We start from the raw sequence: 19,317 nt of genomic DNA on the forward strand, positions 1-19,317 counted from the left end.
CACCCCCCAGCAGTGCAGGGGGCAGCCTCCACCAGACCCCCACTCATGTCCCCCTGCACCCCCACCACCAGCATCCAGGGGCACCCTCCACCAGGCCCCCACTCATGTCCCCCTGCACCCCCACCCCCCAGCATCCAGGGGTACCCTCCACCAGGCCCCCACTCATGTCTCCCATCGCCCCCATCCCCCAGCACTGTGGGGCACCCTGCACCAGGCCCCCACTCATGTCTCCCACCACCCCGACCCTCCAGCAGTGCAGGGGCACCCTTCACCAGGCCCCCACTCATGTCCAACTCATGTCCCCCATCACCCCACCCACCAGCATCCAGGGGCACCCTCCACAGGCTCCCACTCATGTCTCCCAGCACCCCCACCCCCCAACACTGCAGGGGCACCCTCCACCAGGCCCCCACTCATGTCCAACTCATTTCTCCCATCACCCCCACCCCCCAGCAGTGCAGGGGCAGCCTCCACCAGGCCCCCACTCATGTCTCCCACCACCCCACCCCCCATCACTGTGGTGCACCCTCCACCAGGCCCCCACTTATGTCTCCCAGCACCCCCACCCCTCAGCAGTGCAGGGACACCCTCCACCAGGCACCCACTCATGTCCAACTCATGTCTCCCATCACCCCCACCCCCCAGCAGTGCAGGGCACCCTCCACCAGGCCCCCACTCATGCCTCCCATCACTCCCACCCCCGAGCATCCAGGGGCACCCTCCACCAGGCCCCCACTCATGTTTTCCATCACCCCCACCCCCCAGCATCCAGGGGCACCCTCCACCAGGCCCCCACTCATGTCTCCCATCACCCCTACCCCCCAGCAGTGCAGGGGCAGCCTCCACCAGGCCCCCACTCATGTCTCCCACCACCCCACCCCCCAGCATCCAGGGGCACCCTCCACCAGGCCCCCACTCATGTCTCCCACCACCCCCACCCCCCAGCAGTGCAGGGGCAGCCTCCACCAGGCCCCCACTCATGCCTCCCATCACCCCCACCCCCCAGCAGTGCAGGGGCAGCCTCCACCAGGCCCCCACTCATGTCCCCCTGCACCTCCACCCCCCCAGCATCCAGGGGCACCCTCCACCAGGCCACCACTAATGTCTCCCATCACCCCACCCCCCAGCACTGTGGGGCACCCTCCACCAGGCCCCCACTCATGTTTCCCACCACCCCCACCCCCCAGCAGTGCAGGGGCAGCCTCCACCAGACCCCCACTCATGTCCCCCTGCACCCCACCCCCAGCATCCAGGGGCACTCTCCACCAGGCCCCCACTCATGTCCCCCTGCACCCCCACCCCCCAGCATCCAGGGGCACCCTCCACCAGGCCCCCACTCATGTCTCCCATCACCCCCACCCCCCAGCACTGTGGGGCATCCTCCACCAGGCCTGCACTCATGTCTCCCACCACCCCCACCCCCCAGCATCCAGGGGCAGCCTCCACCAGGCCCCCACTCATGTCTCCCACCACCCTCACCCCCAGCAGTGCAGGGGCAGCCTCCACCAGGCCATCACTCATGTCTCCCATCACCCCACCCCCCCAGCAGTGCAGGGGCAGCCTCCACCAGGCCCCCACTCATGTCCCCGTGCACCCCCACCCCCCAGCATCCAGGGGCACCCTCCACCAGGCCCCCACTCATGTCTACCACCACCCCCACCCCCCGGCAGTGCTGGGGCAGCCTCCACCAGGCTCCCACTCATGTCTACCACCACCCCCACCCCCCAGCATCCAGGGGCACCCTCCACCAGGCCCCCACTCATGTCCAAATCATGTCTCCCTGCACCCCCACTCCCCAGCAGTACAGGGGCAGCCTCCACCAGGCCCCCACTCATGTCCCCCACCGCCCCCACTCATGTCCCCCTGCACCCCCACTCCCCAGCAGTACAGGGGCAGCCTCCACCAGGCCTCCACTCATGTCTCCCCACCAGGCCCCCACTCATGTCCCCCTGCACCCCCACCCCCCAGCATCCAGGGGCACCCTCCACCAGGCCCCCACTCATGTCTCCCATCACCCCCACTCCCCAGCATCCAGGGGCACCCTCCACCAGGCCCCCCTCTTGTCCATCTCATGTCTCCCTGCACCCCCACCCCCAGCAGTGCAGGGGCAGCCTCCACCAGGCCCACACTAATGTCTCCCATCACCCCCACCCCCCAGCAGTGCAGGGGCAGCCTCCACCAGACCCCCACTCATGTCCCCCTGCACCCCCACCCCCAGCATCCAGGGGCTTCCTCCACCAGTCCCCCACTCATGTCCCCCTGCACCCCCACCCCCCAGCATCCAGGGGGACCCTCCACCAGGCCCCCACTCATGTCTCCCATCACCCCCACCCCCCAGCATCCAGGGGCACCCTCCACCAGGCCCCCCTCATGTCCAACTCATGTCTCCCTGCACCCCCACCCCCAGCAGTGCAGGGACAGCCTCCACCAGGCCCACAATAATGTCTCCCATCACCTCCACCCCCAGCAGTGCAGGGGCAGCCTCCACCAGACCCCCACTCATGTCCCCCTGCACCCCCACCCCCAGCATCCAGGGGCTCCCTCCACCAGTCCCCCACTCATGTCCCCCTGCACCCCCACCCCCCAGCATCCAGGGGCACCCTCCACCAGGCCCCCACTCATGTCTACCACCACCCCCACCCCCCAGCAGTACTGGGGCAGCCTCCACCAGGCTCCCACTCATGTCTACCACCACCCCCACCCCCCAGCATCCAGGGGCACCCTCCACCAGGCCCCCACTCATGTCCAACTCATGTCTCCCTGCACCCCCACTCCCCAGCAGTACAGGGGCAGCCTCCACCAGGCCCCCACTCATGTCCCCCACCGCCCCCACTCATGTCCCCCTGCACCCCCACTCCCCAGCAGTACAGGGGCAGCCTCCACCAGGCCTCCACTCATGTCTCCCCACCAGGCCCACACTCATGTCCCCCTGCACCCCCACCCCCCAGCATCCAGGGGCACCCTCCACCAGGCCCCCACTCATGTCTCCCATCACCCCCACCCCCCAGCATCCAGGGGCACCCTCCACCAGGCCCCCCTCTTGTCCATCTCATGTCTCCCTGCATCCCCACCCCCAGCAGTGCAGGGGCAGCCTCCACCAGGCCCACACTAATGTCTCCCATCACCCCCACCCCCAGCAGTGCAGGGGCAGCCTCCACCAGACCCCCACTCATGTCCCCCTGCACCCCCACTCCCCAGCAGTGCATGGGCACCCTCCACCAGGCCCCCACTCATGTCTCCCATCACCCCCACCCCCCAGCATCCAGGTTCACCCTCCACCAGGCCCCCCTCATGTCCAACTCATGTCTCCCTGCACCCCCACCCCCAGCAGTGCAGGGGCAGCCTCCACCAGGCCCACACTAATGTCTCCCATCACCTCCACCCCCAGCAGTGCAGGGGCAGCCTCCACCAGACCCCCACTCATGTCCCCCTGCACCCCCACCCCCAGCATCCAGGGGCTCCCTCCACCAGTCCCCCACTCATGTCCCCCTGCACCCCCACCCCCCAGCATCCAGGGGCACCCTCCACCAGGCCCCCACTCATGTCTCCCAGCATCCCCACCCACCAGCAGTGCAGGGGCACCCTTCACCAGGCCCCCACTCATGTCCAACTCATGTCCCCCATCACCCCACCCCCCAGCATCCAGGGGCACCCTCCACAGGCCCCCACTCATGTCTCCCAGCACCCCCACCCCCCAACAGTGCAGGGGCACCCTCCACCAGGCCCCCACTCATGTCCAACTCATTTCTCCCATCACCCCCACCCCCCAGCAGTGCAGGGACAGCCTCCACCAGGCCTCCACTCATGTCTCCCACCACCCCCACCCCCCATCACTGTGGTGCACCCTCCACCAGGCCCCCACTTATGTCTCCCAGCACCCCCACCCCTCAGCAGTGCATGGGCACCCTCCACCAGGCCCCCACTCATGTCCAACTCATTTCTCCCATCACCCCCACCCCCCAGCAGTGCAGGGCACCCTCCACCAGGCCCCCACTCATGCCTCCCATCACCCACACCCCCGAGCATCCAGGGGCACCCTCCACCAGGCCCCTACTCATGTTTTCCATCATTCCCACCCCCCAGCATCCAGGGGCACCCTCCACCAGGCCCCCACTCATGTCTCCCATCACCCCCACCCCCCAGCAGTGCAGGGGCATCATCCACCAGGCCCCCACTCATGTCTCCCACCACCCCCACCCCCCAGCATCCAGGGGCACCCTCCACCATGCCCCCACTCAGGTCTCCCACCACCCCCACCCCCCAGCAGTGCAGGGGCAGCCTCCACCAGGCCTCCACTCATGCCTCCCATCACCCCCACCCCCCAGCAGTGCAGGGGCAGACTCCACCAGGCCCCCACTCATGTCCCCCTGCACCTCCACCCCCCCAGCATCCAGGGGCACCCTCCACCAGGCCCCCACTCATGTCCCCCTGCACCCCCACCCCCAGCATCCAGGGGCACCCTCCACCAGGTCCCCAATCATGTCTACCACCACCCCCACCCCCCAGCAGTGCAGGGGCAGCCTCCACCAGGCCCCCACTCATGTCTACCACCACCCCCACCCCACAGCATCCAGGGGCACCCTCCACCAGGCCCCCACTCATGTCCATCTCATGTCTCCGTGCACCCCCACCCCCCAGCAGTGCAGGGGCAGCCTCCACCAGGCCCCCACTCACGTCTCCCATCACCCCCACCCCCCAGCATCCAGGGGCACCCTCCACCAGGCCCCCACTCATGTCTCCCATCACCCCCACCCCCCAGCACTGTGGGGCACCCTCCACCAGGCCCCCACTCATGTCTCCCAGCACCCCCACACCCCAGCAGTGCAGGGGAACCCTCCACCAGGCCCCCACTCATGTCCAACTCATGTCCCCCATCACCCCCAACCCCCCCAGCATCCAGGGGCAACCTCCACCAGCCCCCACTCATATCTCCCAGCACCGTCACCCCCCAGAAGTGCAGAGGCACCCTCCACCAGGCCCCCACTCATGTCCAACTCATGTCTCCCATCACCAACACCCCCCAGCAGTGCAGGGGCAGCCTCCACCAGGCCCCCACTCATGTCTCCCACCACCCCCACCCCCCATCACTGTGGGGCACCCTCCACCAGGCCCCCACTCATGTCTCCCATCACGCCCACCCCCAGCATCCAGGGGCAGCCTCCACCAGGCCCCCACTCATGTCTCCCACCACCCCCACCGCCCAGCAGTGCAGGGGCAGCCTCCACCAGGCCCCCACTCATGTCCCCCTACACCCCCACCCCCCAGCATCCAGGGGCACCCTCCAACAGGCCCCCACTCATGTCCAACTCATGTCTCCCATCACCCCCACACCCCAGCATCCAGGGGCAACCTCCACCAGGCCCCCACTCACGTCTCCCATCACCCCCACCCCCCAGCATCCAGGGGCACCCTCCACCAGGCCCCCACTCATGTCTCCCATCACCCCCACCCCCCAGCACTGTGGGGCACCCTCCACCAGGCCCCCACTCATGTCTCCCAGCACCCCCACACCCCAGCAGTGCAGGGGAACCCTCAACCAGGCCCCCACTCATGTCCAACTCATGTCCCCCATCACCCCCAACCCCCCCAGCATCCAGGGGCAACCTCCACCAGCCCCCACTCATATCTCCCAGCACCGTCACCCCCCAGAAGTGCAGAGGCACCCTCCACCAGGCCCCCACTCATGTCCAACTCATGTCTCCCATCACCAACACCCCCCAGCAGTGCAGGGGCAGCCTCCACCAGGCCCCCACTCATGTCTCCCACCACCCCCACCCCCCATCACTGTGGGGCACCCTCCACCAGGCCCCCACTCATGTCTCCCATCACGCCCACCCCCAGCATCCAGGGGCAGCCTCCACCAGGCCCCCACTCATGTCTCCCACCACCCCCACCGCCCAGCAGTGCAGGGGCAGCCTCCACCAGGCCCCCACTCATGTCCCCCTACACCCCCACCCCCCAGCATCCAGGGGCACCCTCCAACAGGCCCCCACTCATGTCCAACTCATGTCTCCCATCACCCCCACACCCCAGCATCCAGGGGCAACCTCCACCAGGCCCCCACTCATGTCTCCCATCACCCCCACCCCCCAGCACTGTGGGGAACCCTCCACCAGGCCCGCACTCATGTCTCCCAGCACCCCCACCCCCCAGCAGTGCAGGGGCACCCTCCACCAGGCCCCCACTCATGTCCAACTCATGTCCCCCATCACCCCCACCCCCCAGCATCCAGGGGCAGCTTCTACCAGGCCCCCACTCATGTCTCCCACCACCCCCACCACCAGCAGTGCAGGGGCAGCCTCCACCAGGCCCTCACTCATGTCTCCCATCACCCCACCCCCCAGCAGTGCAGGGGCAGCCTCCACCAGGCCCCCACTCATGTCCCCCTGCACCCCCACCCCCCAGCATCCAGGGGCAACCCCCACCAGGCTCCCACTCATGTCTACCACCACCCCCACCCCCCCAGCATCCAGGGGCACCCTCCACCAGGCCCCCACTCATGTCCAACTCATGTCTCCCTGCACCCCCACCCCCCAGCAGTGTTGGGGCAGCCTCCACCAGGCCCCCACTCATGTCTCCCACCACCCCACCCCCCAGCATCCAGGGGCAGCCTCCACCAGGCCCCCACTCATGTCTCCCAGCACCCCCACGCCCCCAGCAGTGCAGGGGCACCCTCCACCAGGCCCCCACTCATGTCCAACTCATGTCTCCCATCACCCCCACCCCCCAGCAGTGCAGGGCACCCTCCACCAGGCCCCCACTCATGTCTCCCATCACCCCCAACCTCCAGCATCCAGAGGCACCCTCCACCAGGCCCCCACTCATGTCTCCCATCACCCCCACCCCCCAGCAGTGCAGGGGCAGCCTCCACCAGGCCCCCACTCATGTCTCCCACCACCCCCACCCCCAGCATCCAGTGGCAGCCTCCACCAGGCCCCCACTCATGTCTCCCACCACCCCCACCCCCAGCATCCAGGGGCAGCCTCCACCAGGCCCCCACTCATGTCTCCCACCACCCCCACCCCCAGCATCCAGGGGCATCCTCCACCAGGCCCCCACTCATGTCCCCCTGCACCCCCACCCCCCAGCATCCAGGGGCACCCTCCACCAGGTCCCCAATCATGTCTACCACCACCCCCACCCCCCAGCAGTGCAGGGGCAGCCTCCACCAGGCCCCCACTCATGTCTACCACCACCCCCACCCCACAGCATCCAGGGGCACCCTCCACCAGGCCCCCACTCATGTCCAACTCATGTCTCCGTGCACCCCCACCCCCCAGCAGTGCAGGGGCAGCCTCCACCAGGCCCCCACTCACGTCTCCCATCACCCCCACCCCCCAGCATCCAGGGGCACCCTCCACCAGGCCCCCACTCATGTCTCCCATCACCCCCACCCCCCAGCACTGTGGGGCACCCTCCACCAGGCCCCCACTCATGTCTCCCTGCACCCCCACACCCCAGCAGTGCAGGGGAACCCTCCACCAGGCCTCCACTCATGTCCAACTCATGTCCCCCATCACCCCCAACCCCCCCAGCATCCAGGGGCATCCTCCACCATCCCCCACTCATATCTCCCAGCACCGTCACCCCCCAGAAGTGCAGGGGCACCCTCCACCAGGCCCCCACTCATGTCCAACTCATGTCTCCCATCACCCCCACCCCCCAGCAGTGCAGGGGCAGCCTCCACCAGGCCCCCACTCATGTCTCCCACCACCCCCACCCCCCATCACTGTGGGGCACCCTCCACCAGGCCCCCACTCATGTCTCCCATCACGCCCACCCTCAGCATCCAGGGGCAGCCTCCACCAGGCCCCCACTCATGTCTCCCACCACCCCCACCCCCCAGCAGTGCAGGGGCAGCCTCCACCAGGCCCCCACTCATGTCTCCCATCACCCCCACCGCCCAGCAGTGCAGGGGCAGCCTCCACCAGGCCCCCACTCATGTCCCCCTGCACCCCCACCCCCCAGCATCCAGGGGCACCCTCCACCAGGCCCCCACTCATGTCCAACTCTTGTCCCCCATCACCCCCACCCCCCAGCATCCAGGGGCACCCTCCACCAGGCCCCCACTCATGTCTCCCAGCACCTCCACCGCCCAGCAGTGCAGGGGCACCCTCCACCAGGCCCCCACTCATGTCCAACTCATGTGTCCCATCACCCCCACACCCCAGCAGTGCAGGGGCAGCCTCCACCAGGCCCCCACTCATGTCTCCCACCACCCCCACCCCATCACTGTGGTGCACCCTCCACCAGGCCCCTACTCATGTCTTCCAGCACCCCCACCCACCAGCAGTGCAGGGGCACACTCCACCAGGCCCCCACTCATGTCTCCCATCTCCCCGACCCCCAGCATCCAGCGGCACCCTCCACCAGGCCCCCACTCATGTCTCCCATCACCCCCACCCCCCAGCACTGTGGGGCACCCTCCACCAGGCCCCTACTCATGTCCAACTCATGTCTCCCATCAACCCCACACCCCAGCACTGTGGGGAACCCTCCACCAGGCCCGCACTCATGTCTCCCAGCACCCCCACCCCCCAGCAGTGCAGGGGCACCCTCCACCAGGCCCCCACTCATGTCCAACTCATGTCCCCCATCACCCCCACCCCCCAGAATCCAGGGGCACCCTCCCCCAGGCCCCCACTCATGTCTCCCAGCACCCCCACCGCCCAGCAGTGCAGGGGCAGCCTCTACCAGGCCCCCACTCATGTCTCCCACCACCCCCACCCCCCAGCATCCAGGGGCAGCCTCCACCAGGCCCCCACTCATGTCTCCCACCACCCCCACCACCAGCAGTGCAGGGGCAGCCTCCACCAGGCCCTCACTCATGTCTACCATCACCCCACCCCCCAGCAGTGCAGGGGCAGCCTCCACCAGGCCCCCACTCATGTCCAACTCATGTCTCCCTGCACCCCCACCCCCCAGCAGTGTTGGGGCAGCCTCCACCAGGCCCCCACTCATGTCTCCCACCACCCCACCCCCCAGCATCCAGGGGCAGCCTCCACCAGGCCCCCACTCATGTCCCCCTGCACCCCCACCCCCCAGCATCCAGGGGCAACCCCCACCAGGCTCCCACTCATGTCTACCACCACCCCCCAGCATCCAGGGGCACCCTCCACCAGGCCCCCACTCATGTCCAACTCATGTCTCCCTGCACCCCCACCCCCCAGCAGTGTTGGGGCAGCCTCCACCAGGCCCCCACTCATGTCTCCCACCACCCCACCCCCCAGCATCCAGGGGCAGCCTCCACCAGGCCCCCACTCATGTCCCCCTGCACCCCCACCCGCCAGCATCCAGGGGCACCCTCCACCAGGCCCCCACTCATGTCTACCACCACCCCCACCCCCCAGCAGTGTTGGGGCAGCCTCCACCAGGCTCCCACTCATGTCTACCACCACCCCCACCCCCCAGCATCCAGGGGCACCCTCCACCAGGCCCCCACTCATGTCTCCCATCACCCCCATCCCCCAGCATCCAGGGGCACCCTCCACCAGGCCCCCCTCATGTCCAACTCATGTCTCCCTGCACCCCCACCTCCCAGCAGTGCAGGGGCAGCCTCCACCAGACCCCCACTCATGTCCCCCTGCACCCCCACCCCCCAGCATCCAGGGGCACCCTCCACCAGGCCCCCACTCATGTCCCCCTGCACTCCCACCGCCCAGCATCCAGGGGCACCCTCCACCAGGCCCCCACCCATATATCCCATCACCCCCACCTCCCAGCACTGTGGGGCACCCTCCACCAGGCCCCCACTCATGTCTCCCAGCACCCCCACCCCCCAGCAGTGCAGGGGCACCCTCCACCAGGCCCCCACTCATGTCCAACTCATGTCCCCCATCACCCCACCCCCCAGCATCCAGGGGCACCCTCCACCAGGCCCCCACTCATGTCTCCCAGCACCCCCACCCCCCAACAGTGCAGGGGCACCCTCCACCAGGCCCCCACTCATGTCCAACTCATTTCTCCCATTACCCCCACCCCCCAGCAGTGCAGGGGCAGCCTCCACCAGGCCCCCACTCATGTCTCCCACCACCCCCACCCCCCATAACTGTGGTGCACCCTCCACCAGGCCCCCACGTATGTCTCCCAGCACCCCCACCCCTCAGCAGTGCAGGGACACCCTCCACCAGGCCCCTACTCATGTCCAACTCATGTCTCCCATCACCCCCACCCCCCAGCAGTGCAGGGCACCCTCCACCAGGCCCCCACTCATGTCTCCCAAGTGTTAGGGAGAATTCTCTGTTTAGGCTGAATTTCCTAACCTAGTGAGTCCCCCAGCAGCTTTGCTGGATTTCGGGAGTTTGTTTTTTTCCATCCTGCCAAGAGTGAGACTCTTTCCCTCCCACTCTTGGACATGTATGTGTATAATTCCTTTGAAATGTCAATGTGTTCGATGGGCTATCGGGTCTTTTACTCCATGGGGCCTCATAAGTTTTTCTATGTGTGTTACACCGCACCCTACGTGCCGTAACACTGGGGCGTCCTAGCGGACCTCCACCATAGACTCCATACCCCGGGGACTGACTACTGTCTCCCCGGGCATGTAAAGTCACCATTGGCTTTACTAGACCTAAATTTACTAACAGAACTAGTACAAACCATCTTATTGTGGACGTACTAGTAGGGGTAATTTGATTACTCCTAGATCTGTTACTCGAGGGGGCACTGTCCCGTCCTCCCTCGTCGAGTTTTGGCTGGTGGCAGTGGAAACTACTTGTTATGTTCGACCCCGAACATAACCCTATGGGATTCGTCCCATTGTTGGAGATTGGCTCTTTTTCTCGTTAATCTCTAACGTACCACCGGTCTCCTTATCTTAAATAAGTTTATCGGATGGTATTTTCTGCCAGAACTCGGTTTTTAAATGGCGTCTGTTTTCGTCTCTGTGACTCCTAAACCAAAGGTCGAGCCCTTTGTTCCACTTTTGGCGGGCTCTGTACATAGACCCTCCAAAGTGGTGCCATTCTGTCTGGGTTACCACAGGGGTGTGGGAGGGGGTTTAGGCACCCTGGACCGAGTTGCCTTGCCAACTCTGGTCGCACTCTGGAGTGATTGGCCCAAGTGGTGAGCGTTCCTGCTCACCACTTAGCTTGTGTTGATTGACAGCTAGGCTGAATGAATGGGGGTCTTCTGCATAAAAGCAGGGCTTTTGGGACTGGATCTTCAGAAGTCTCCACAGGACCTAAGAATCCGACGAGGGTAACGCTGAGCCGACCTGCAACGACGACACCACCGGTGGAGCCCTGCTGAGCCGACTCACCACTTCCCGACGACAGAGGAGATCTCCCTGCCGGAGAGTATCTTCCCCTGACTGGTGGGAACAACCAGTCCCCTTTGCTTTTTATTCGCCTCAGGACGCAGTGGTCGAATTGCCCGTGCAGACCACCTCGGCAACCGGATAGCCACTACCCCTGTACTGCGACCAAAAGGTGGTGCCTTGTGACGGAGCACTCCGCGGCCGGTCTCTTCCCTGGTGGTGCACCGGACTTCACTTTCCTTCGACGACGAGATCATCTCTACTCTTGGCATAGACCCGACGTGCATCCACCACCAGGAACAACTGCCCCCACCGGAGCTGCCCTCCACAACAAGGTACCATGTTCGCCTGGCTTCCCTTTCGTTCGGTTCGAGTGAGGTGTCTTAATCCTCTCCGTTCCGCTGGGTCGCCTCCAAGCTTTGCTCATTCTTTGTTCTGAACTGGTTCAATCTGCCGATAACAATTTGCTATAAAGACTTGAATGCATCTCCACTAGAGACTTTTTGGGACATCGCGCCTTGCCTCTCTCCGAGTGGGCCTGGCCTCTGAACTTTATGATCTATTGTGATTCTTGCCTTCCTGCCTTGCATTTTATCCGCGTAGGATTGAACTGTGTTGATTTCATAACCTGCCTATCTTTTTCTCTCCCTTCCTAACTAATATTCGAGTGTCGTCTAGGTTGAGGTATACACCTCTGTCTGAAAATAAGTGGTACCAGTAGAACCTAGAGTTGTCGATATTTTGCTAGGGGGATTGATCGTTTTCTACTTCGTAGAGTAATTGTGTTTGATTTGATTGCCGTGATTTGCTTTAGTGTTTTCCCTAGATATTGTGTTATAAATAAATACCTTGATATCTTTACACTAAGCCTCGTTGCGTGTTTGCTTGTCTTGCTGTGAAGAATTGCCCTATTTTGTATACTCCACATACTGCTCAACTTTTCTTGAGAGAAGTCTGACTGCTCAGCCACAGCTACCAAGTGAATCTGTGTGGTACAGACTGCTACCGAGTGGGTTCACCGCCAACGCCTGTAGTCCTAAATCTTTTGCAGTGGTCCCAGAGGGAACTGCACAGGTTTCCGCCTAACACTGGTGTACAGCGGTGGGATTTGTATCGAGTATACAGTTTAGAGTGCTTTTCGACACTGTAGGATAACTAACCACAAAACTTTGCACAAAAAGCAACTTTCAAAAAACATGTCTACGATGGAAACTTACAGTCAAGAGTCTTTGTCAGGTGAAAATATTGAGAGTTTGCGAGCTCTCTGTAGGCAAGCAAATCTTTCTGTAAGAGGCAAGAAGTTAGAACTAATAGAGAGATTGCTGGCGAACCAAAGTCTGGGTACTGATTCAGAGGAACCAATCTCCCCAGCGAATGTAGACGACAGTAATGGTGTTGATCTGAATCGTAATTCTGATGATAGGGATGAAGAGGCTGACGAGGATGGAGAGGCTAACGAAACTGTCTCCCCCGCTCCTCTACCTGCCTTACCAGCTGTGCCTACGGGGCCCATACCAGGTCCCACAAGTAACCCTGCTTATTTTGAACTTGAAAAATTGAAGCTCGAACTAGAATACAAACGGTTCTTGGCTCAATCTGAACGAAACCAAGAACTCGAGTTCAGACGGATGAATGCCCAGGCTGAGCAGAAGCAAGCTGAGTTAAGACTCAGAGAAATAGAATTAGAGATGTAAAAGTTGTCTATGGAAAATGCTTCTCTCTCCTCTGGTTCCTCTAGGAGCTCCAGTCTAAAAAAAGACCCCAGATGCCGAAGGAATTAGTGGGTATGTATGAACCGAGATTGGATGTGTTGGATTGGCTGAAACTGTTTGAATACAATCATGGGCTCCAGGACATCACTGGGAATGCTTTGCTTCCCTGGTTGTTCTCTAGGCTCCCTCCTGTTGTGACTGATGTGGCAATGGAGTTGGGGGAGGCGGATAAAACGGATTACGAAAGTGTGAAACTAGCTTTGATAGCTAGATTCGGGAAGACCCCTTCCCAGTATCTTAAGAGGTTTAGAACCCTCAAAAAGCATGATGGTACCCCTTGGGCTACCTGGGTGAGTGAAGGGTTGAAAAACTTAGAGGGATGGATTAAGGGTTACAAAGTGAACACTTATGAGGGTATGAGAAATCTTTTTATGTTGGAGTCTATTTATGATGCCTGTTCTCCTGAGCTCAGACAGCACTTGGCTGATTCGAAGGAATTGGATTCCAGGGTACTAGCTAAGGCTGCTGACTTGTGGGTTGCCAACAGGGCTACTCATAAGGAGTCTGGGGCAACTCAGAAAAAGGATGAGGGAAAACAGCCTAAAAAAGACTCAAAAGAGAATTCGAATAACTCACCTTCCAAAGAGGGCCCCAAACAAAACCAGAAGGGTAAGCCACCGGGAAAACCACAGCAGAATAGTGTGTCTTCTGGTGCCAAACCGGAAGGAGGTCAGAACAAGCCACCATTCCAGAAAGCATTCGGTAAATGCTTTGTTTGTGGCTCGACTGACCACGTGAAAGGAGATCCCAGATGTAAGGGTAAACCTTCAGGGGTCCAGCTTGTCTCCTTAGCCTTCGCTCCAGAGGAGGAAGTCCAAATGGCAAGTGGAAACTTTCTACTGCTAGCTGACGAACCCATTGGAGTCTCAGCCAGCGTTTCTTTAGTATCTCTGGGGTTGTGGGAACAACAGAATTTAGATGTCTATAATTATATCCCCGATAATACTAAAGAGTATTATAAGGACAGTGTCCAGGTGAATGGTCAGGAGACTCCTGCCATTAGGGACACTGGGGCCAGCATAACTGTGATGGATAAATCGTTTTTTCAGGCTGACGATGTTGCTAAGGCACCCACACGCCTCACCAAGTTAGCTGGAGGGCCTGTGCAGATGCTTCCCCAATTACCAGTTCTCATCCAGTGTAACGACATGACTGTGAAGATACCTGTCAGCATACAGAGTGAGGTACCAGGACGCGTACTGTTGGGTAACAATTTGAAAACTCTCGGAGTTGTATCGCATACTCCCAGACCTCCTAGTAAATGGTTACAGGAGCTAACCAGACCCGCAAGAGAGAGGACCATGCGCGGTACTCTCCAGGAGATGATGAAGAAAGAAATCACTCCTGCTCCACTGGAATTGTCGGCCGCTGTCTCCAAGAAATCAGAAGCAAAGGGGAAACCTAAGACTTCTATCCCGAAACCAGCCGCCAGCATTCCAGTGCAGCCGACACGGACTTCCCCGCGGTTGTCCAACGTCACACCCGTAACTCCACCTCCAGCCGAGGCTGAGAGGGAGGTACAACCCTGCGTGGTAGAATTAGACTCTGAGGAAGAGCTAATGGAAGGCCAGGAACTCATTGGAGATCTGGATCCTGTTGACCATCCTGAGCTGCAGTCTTTACTGGCAGAAGGTGGACCCAGCAGGGCAGACTTCAGCAAGGGACAGAGAGAATGTCCAACTCTGGAAGGTCTTCGTCATCAGGCAGAAGCTCAGGCTGAAGGGCAAGAGCCCGGGAAATACAGGTTGCACTGGGAAGATGGCCTCTTCTACAGTGAACCGACGAGTCTGCACCTGGAGACTACAAACGACTTGTAGTACCCCAAGAGAACAGACCACAGTTCTTGCAGTTAGCCCACGAGATTCCTTTGGCTGGTCACTTGAGTTTCAAGAAGACTAAGGAAAGGCTCTCTCTCTATTTCTATTGGCCAAAGATGGGGCCGAAGTAGAAAAACACTGCAGGAGCTGCCACACCTGCCAGACCTCTGGTAAGGTTGGCTCCAAGAATGTGGCACCTTTAGTGCCTCTCCCAGTCGTGGGAGTCCCATTTGAGAGAGTAGGGATTGACATCGTTGGTCCCCTTGATCCTCCAACCTCCTCAGGCAACAGGTTTATACTTGTTGTAGTAGACCATGCTACTAGGTATCCTGAGGCAATTCCTATGAGGACTGTTACAGCTCCGGCTGTGGCTAAGGCCCTCCTTGGTATTTTTACCAGGGTCGGGTTTCCTAAGGAAGTAATCTCTGACAGGGGGTCAAACTTTATGTCCCACTACATGAAAGCCATGTGGAAAACCTGCGGAGTAACTTACAAGTTCTCAACGGCTTACCACCCACAAACCAATGGGTTGGTAGAACGGTTCAACCCAACCATGAAGAGCATGATAGGTGCTTTAGAGGAACCCCTTAAGCGTAAGTGGGACCTTCTACTACCATGCCTTCTTTTTGCTTATAGAGAAGTCCCTCAGGAGGGAGTAGGTTACTCTCCCTTCAAACTACTCTATGGCCATCCCGTCAGAGGTCCATTGGCCCTGATTAAGGATGGGTTGGAGAGTGCTCCTTCCCCCAAGCCAGTCCGAGTGACTGACTACGTGATAGGTCTCCGGAGGAGAATGTCGCACATGATGACGGAAGCAAACGATAACTTGAAAGCTGGACAAGCATTGGTCAAGCACTGGCACGATCAAAAAGCTAACATGGTTGAGTTCGCTCAAGACCAGCTCATTCTGGTTATGATCCCAACAAGGCAGAGGGCCTTGCAAGATAAGTGGATGGGACCCTACCGAGTAGTGGGTAAACTCGGAGAGGTTAACTATCTGGTGGACTTGGGCAATCCCAAGGAGGCTCCGACAGTCTTTCACACCAACCGACTTAAAGCGTATGTCTCGCGACCTGATGTAGGAGCGTTGCTTCTAGCATCATCCGAGGAAGAAGAAGAGAGTGAAGCTCTTCCGGATCTCCTCAGAGGCTTACATTTAGATGAAGAAATTGAAGGAGTGAATCTCTCCTCCAATCTGACACCCGAGCAACAAGAAGAGTGCAAATCTATGTTGAATCAGTTTGCCTCTCTGTTCTCGCTTTCACCAGGCTTGACCCCTTGGGGCCAGCACGACATACTCACTGGTGACTGTCTGCCGGTCTAAAGCAGAGGATACCGCATGTCAGAAAACGTACAAACCCACATCAAAGGTGAGGTCAGCAAGATGCTCGATCTCGGGGTAATGGAGCCCTCTACTAGTCCATGGTCTAGCCAGTTGTGTTAGTACCAAAGGCCGGATCTAAAGAACTTAGATTCTGCGTGGATTATCGAGCTCTTAATACAGTCAGCAAGACTGATGCCCCACCCTTTGCCAAGAACAGATGAGTTGGTGGATAAACTTGGCGCCGCCAAGTTCCTGAGCACATTTGACTTGACGTCAGGCTATTGGCAAATAGCCCTGACAGACCATGCCAAGGAGAAAACTGCATTTTCTAGCGCCGTTGGCTTATACCAGTTTAAGGTAATGCCTTTCGGATGGAAGAATGCACCTGCTACGTTTCAACGGATGGTAAACCAGGTTCTGAATGGGATGGAGGACTTCTGCATGGCATACTTGGATGACATCGCAGTGTTCAGCAATTCCTGGGAAGAACATGTAATCCACCTGAGAGATGTTTTGCAGGCTCTTGGACGAGCCAATCTGACCATAAAGGCGAGTAAATGCCAAATTGGACAGAGTAAGGTAGTCTATCTTGGGCATGAGGTAGACGGTGGAGAAATAAGGCCTTTGCTCAGTAAGATTGAAGCTGTGCAAAATTGGACAACACCGACTACTCAAACCCAGGTGAGAGCATTCCTAGGCCTCACTGGGTATTACAGGAATTTCATAGAGAACTATGGGACCATAGCTTCTCCACTGAATGTCATCTCCTCGCCCAAATTCCCTAAAAAGGTTAAATGGAACGAGGAGTGCAATCAGGCTTTTGAAAACCTGAAAAAGGCTCTTTGCCAAGCCCCAGTACTCAGAGCTCCTGATTACCGCCAACACTTCATTGTGCAGACAGGCGCTTCCAATGTAGGGATAGGTGCCGTACTCAGTCAACTGGATGGGAAAGGTAGGGAGCACCCCGTTTGCTTCCTCAGCCGCAAGCTGAAGGATCCTGAAACAAGGTGGGCAACAATCGAAAGAGAGTGCTTTGCTATCGTGTGGGCTCTGAAGAAGTTTAGGCCGTACTTGTATGGTTCTACTTTTGTTATTCAGACTGACCACCAACCCTTGAGATGGTTAATGCAAATGAAAGGGGAAAACCCAAAACTATTGAGATGGTCGATCTGCCTGCAAGGGTTTGATTTCACCATTGAGCACAGGTCAGGGTGTCACCACCAAAATGCTGATGGTCTCTCTAGGATGTATGTCATCGACTAGAGGTATGAGATTTATCCAGGAGTGGATTAAATCCTCCTGTCCCTTAGTCTGGGGGGGCGAGTGTTAGCGAGAATTCTCTGTTTAGGCTGAATTTCCTAACCTAGTGAGTCCCCCAGCAGCTTTGCTGGATTTCGGGAGTTTGTTTTTTTCCATCCTGCCAAGAGTGAGACTCTTTCCCTCCCACTCTTGGACATGTATGTGTATAAATCTTTTGAAATGTCAATGTGTTCGATGGGCTATGGGGTCATTTACTCCATAGGGCCTCATAAGTTTTTCTATGTGTGTTACACCGCACCCTACGTGCCGTAACACTGGGGCGTCCTAGCGGACCTCCACCATAGTCTCCATACCCGGGGACTGACTACTGTCTCCCCGGGTATGTAAAGTCACCATTGGATTTACTAGACCTAAATTTACTAACAGAACTAGTACAAACCATCTTATTGTGGACGTACTAGTAGGGGTAATTCGATTACTCCTAGATCTGTTACTCGAGGGGGCACTGTACCGTCCCCCCTCGTCGAGTTTTGGCTGGTGGCAGTGGAAACTACTTGTTATGTTCGACCCCGAACATAACCCTATGGGATTCGTCCCATTGTTGGAGATTGGCTCTTTTTCTCGTTAATCTCTAACGTACCACCGGTCTCCTTATCTTAAATAAGTTTATCGGATGGTATTTTCTGCCAGAACTCGGTTTTTAAATGGCGTCTGTGTTCGTCTCTGTGACTCCTAAACCAAAGGTCGAGCCCTTTGTTCCACTTTTGGCAGGCTCTGTACAGAGACCCTCCAAAATGGTGCCATTCTGTCTGGGTTACCACAGGGGTGCGGGAGGGGGTTTAGGCACCCTGGACCGAGTTGCCTTGCCAACTCCGGTCGCACTCTGGAGTGATTGGCCCAAGTGGTGAGCGTTCCCGCTCACCACTTAGCTTGTGTTGATTGACAGCTAGGCTGGATGAATGGGGGTCTTCTGCATAAAAGCAGGGCTTTTGGGACTGGATCTTCAGAAGTCGCCACAGGACGTAAGAATCCGACGAGGGTAACGCTGAGCCGACCTGCAACGACGACACCTCCGGTGGAGCCCTGCTGAGCCGACTCACCACTTCCTGACGACAGAGGAGATCTCCCTGCCGGAGAGTCTCTTCCCCTGACTGGTGAGAACAACCAGTCCCCTTTGCTTTTTATTCGCCTCAGGACGCAGTGGTCGAATTGCCCGTGCAGAGCACCTTGGCAACCGGATAGCCACTACCCCTGTACCGCGACCAAAAGGTGGTGCCTTGTGACGGAGCACTCCGCGGCTGGTCTCTTCCCTGTTGGTGCACCGGACTTCACTTTCCTTCGACGACGAGATCATCTCTACTCTTGGCAAAGACCCGACGTGCATCCACCACCAGGAACAACTGCCCCCGCCGGAGCTGCCCTCCACAACAAGGTACCATGTCCGCCTGGCTTCCCTTTTGTTCGGTTCGAGTGAGGTGTCTTAATCCTCTCCGTTGCGCTGGGTCGCCTCCAAGCTTTGCTCATTCTTTGTTCTGAACTGGTTCAATCTGCCGATAACAATTTGCTATAAAGTCTTGAATGCATCTCCACTAGAGACTTTTTGGGACATCGCGCCTTGCCTCTCTCCGAGTGGGCCTGGCCTCTGAAGTTTATGATCTATTGTGATTCTTGCCTTCCTGCCTTGCATTTTATCCGCATAGGATTGAACTGTGTTGATTTCATAACCTGCCTATCTTTTTCTCTCCCTTCCTAACTAATATTCGAGTGTCGTCTAGGTTGAGGTATACACCTCTGTCTGAAAATAAGTGGTACCAGAAGAACATAGAGTTGTCGATATTTTGCTAGGGGGATTGATCGTTTTCTACTTCGTAGAGTAATTGTGTTTGA

Source organism: Ambystoma mexicanum, chromosome 2p (assembly GCF_040938575.1).
Source record: "Ambystoma mexicanum isolate Mex_15411 chromosome 2p, UKY_AmexF1_1, whole genome shotgun sequence".
Classification (NCBI taxonomy): Eukaryota; Metazoa; Chordata; class Amphibia; order Caudata; family Ambystomatidae; genus Ambystoma; species Ambystoma mexicanum.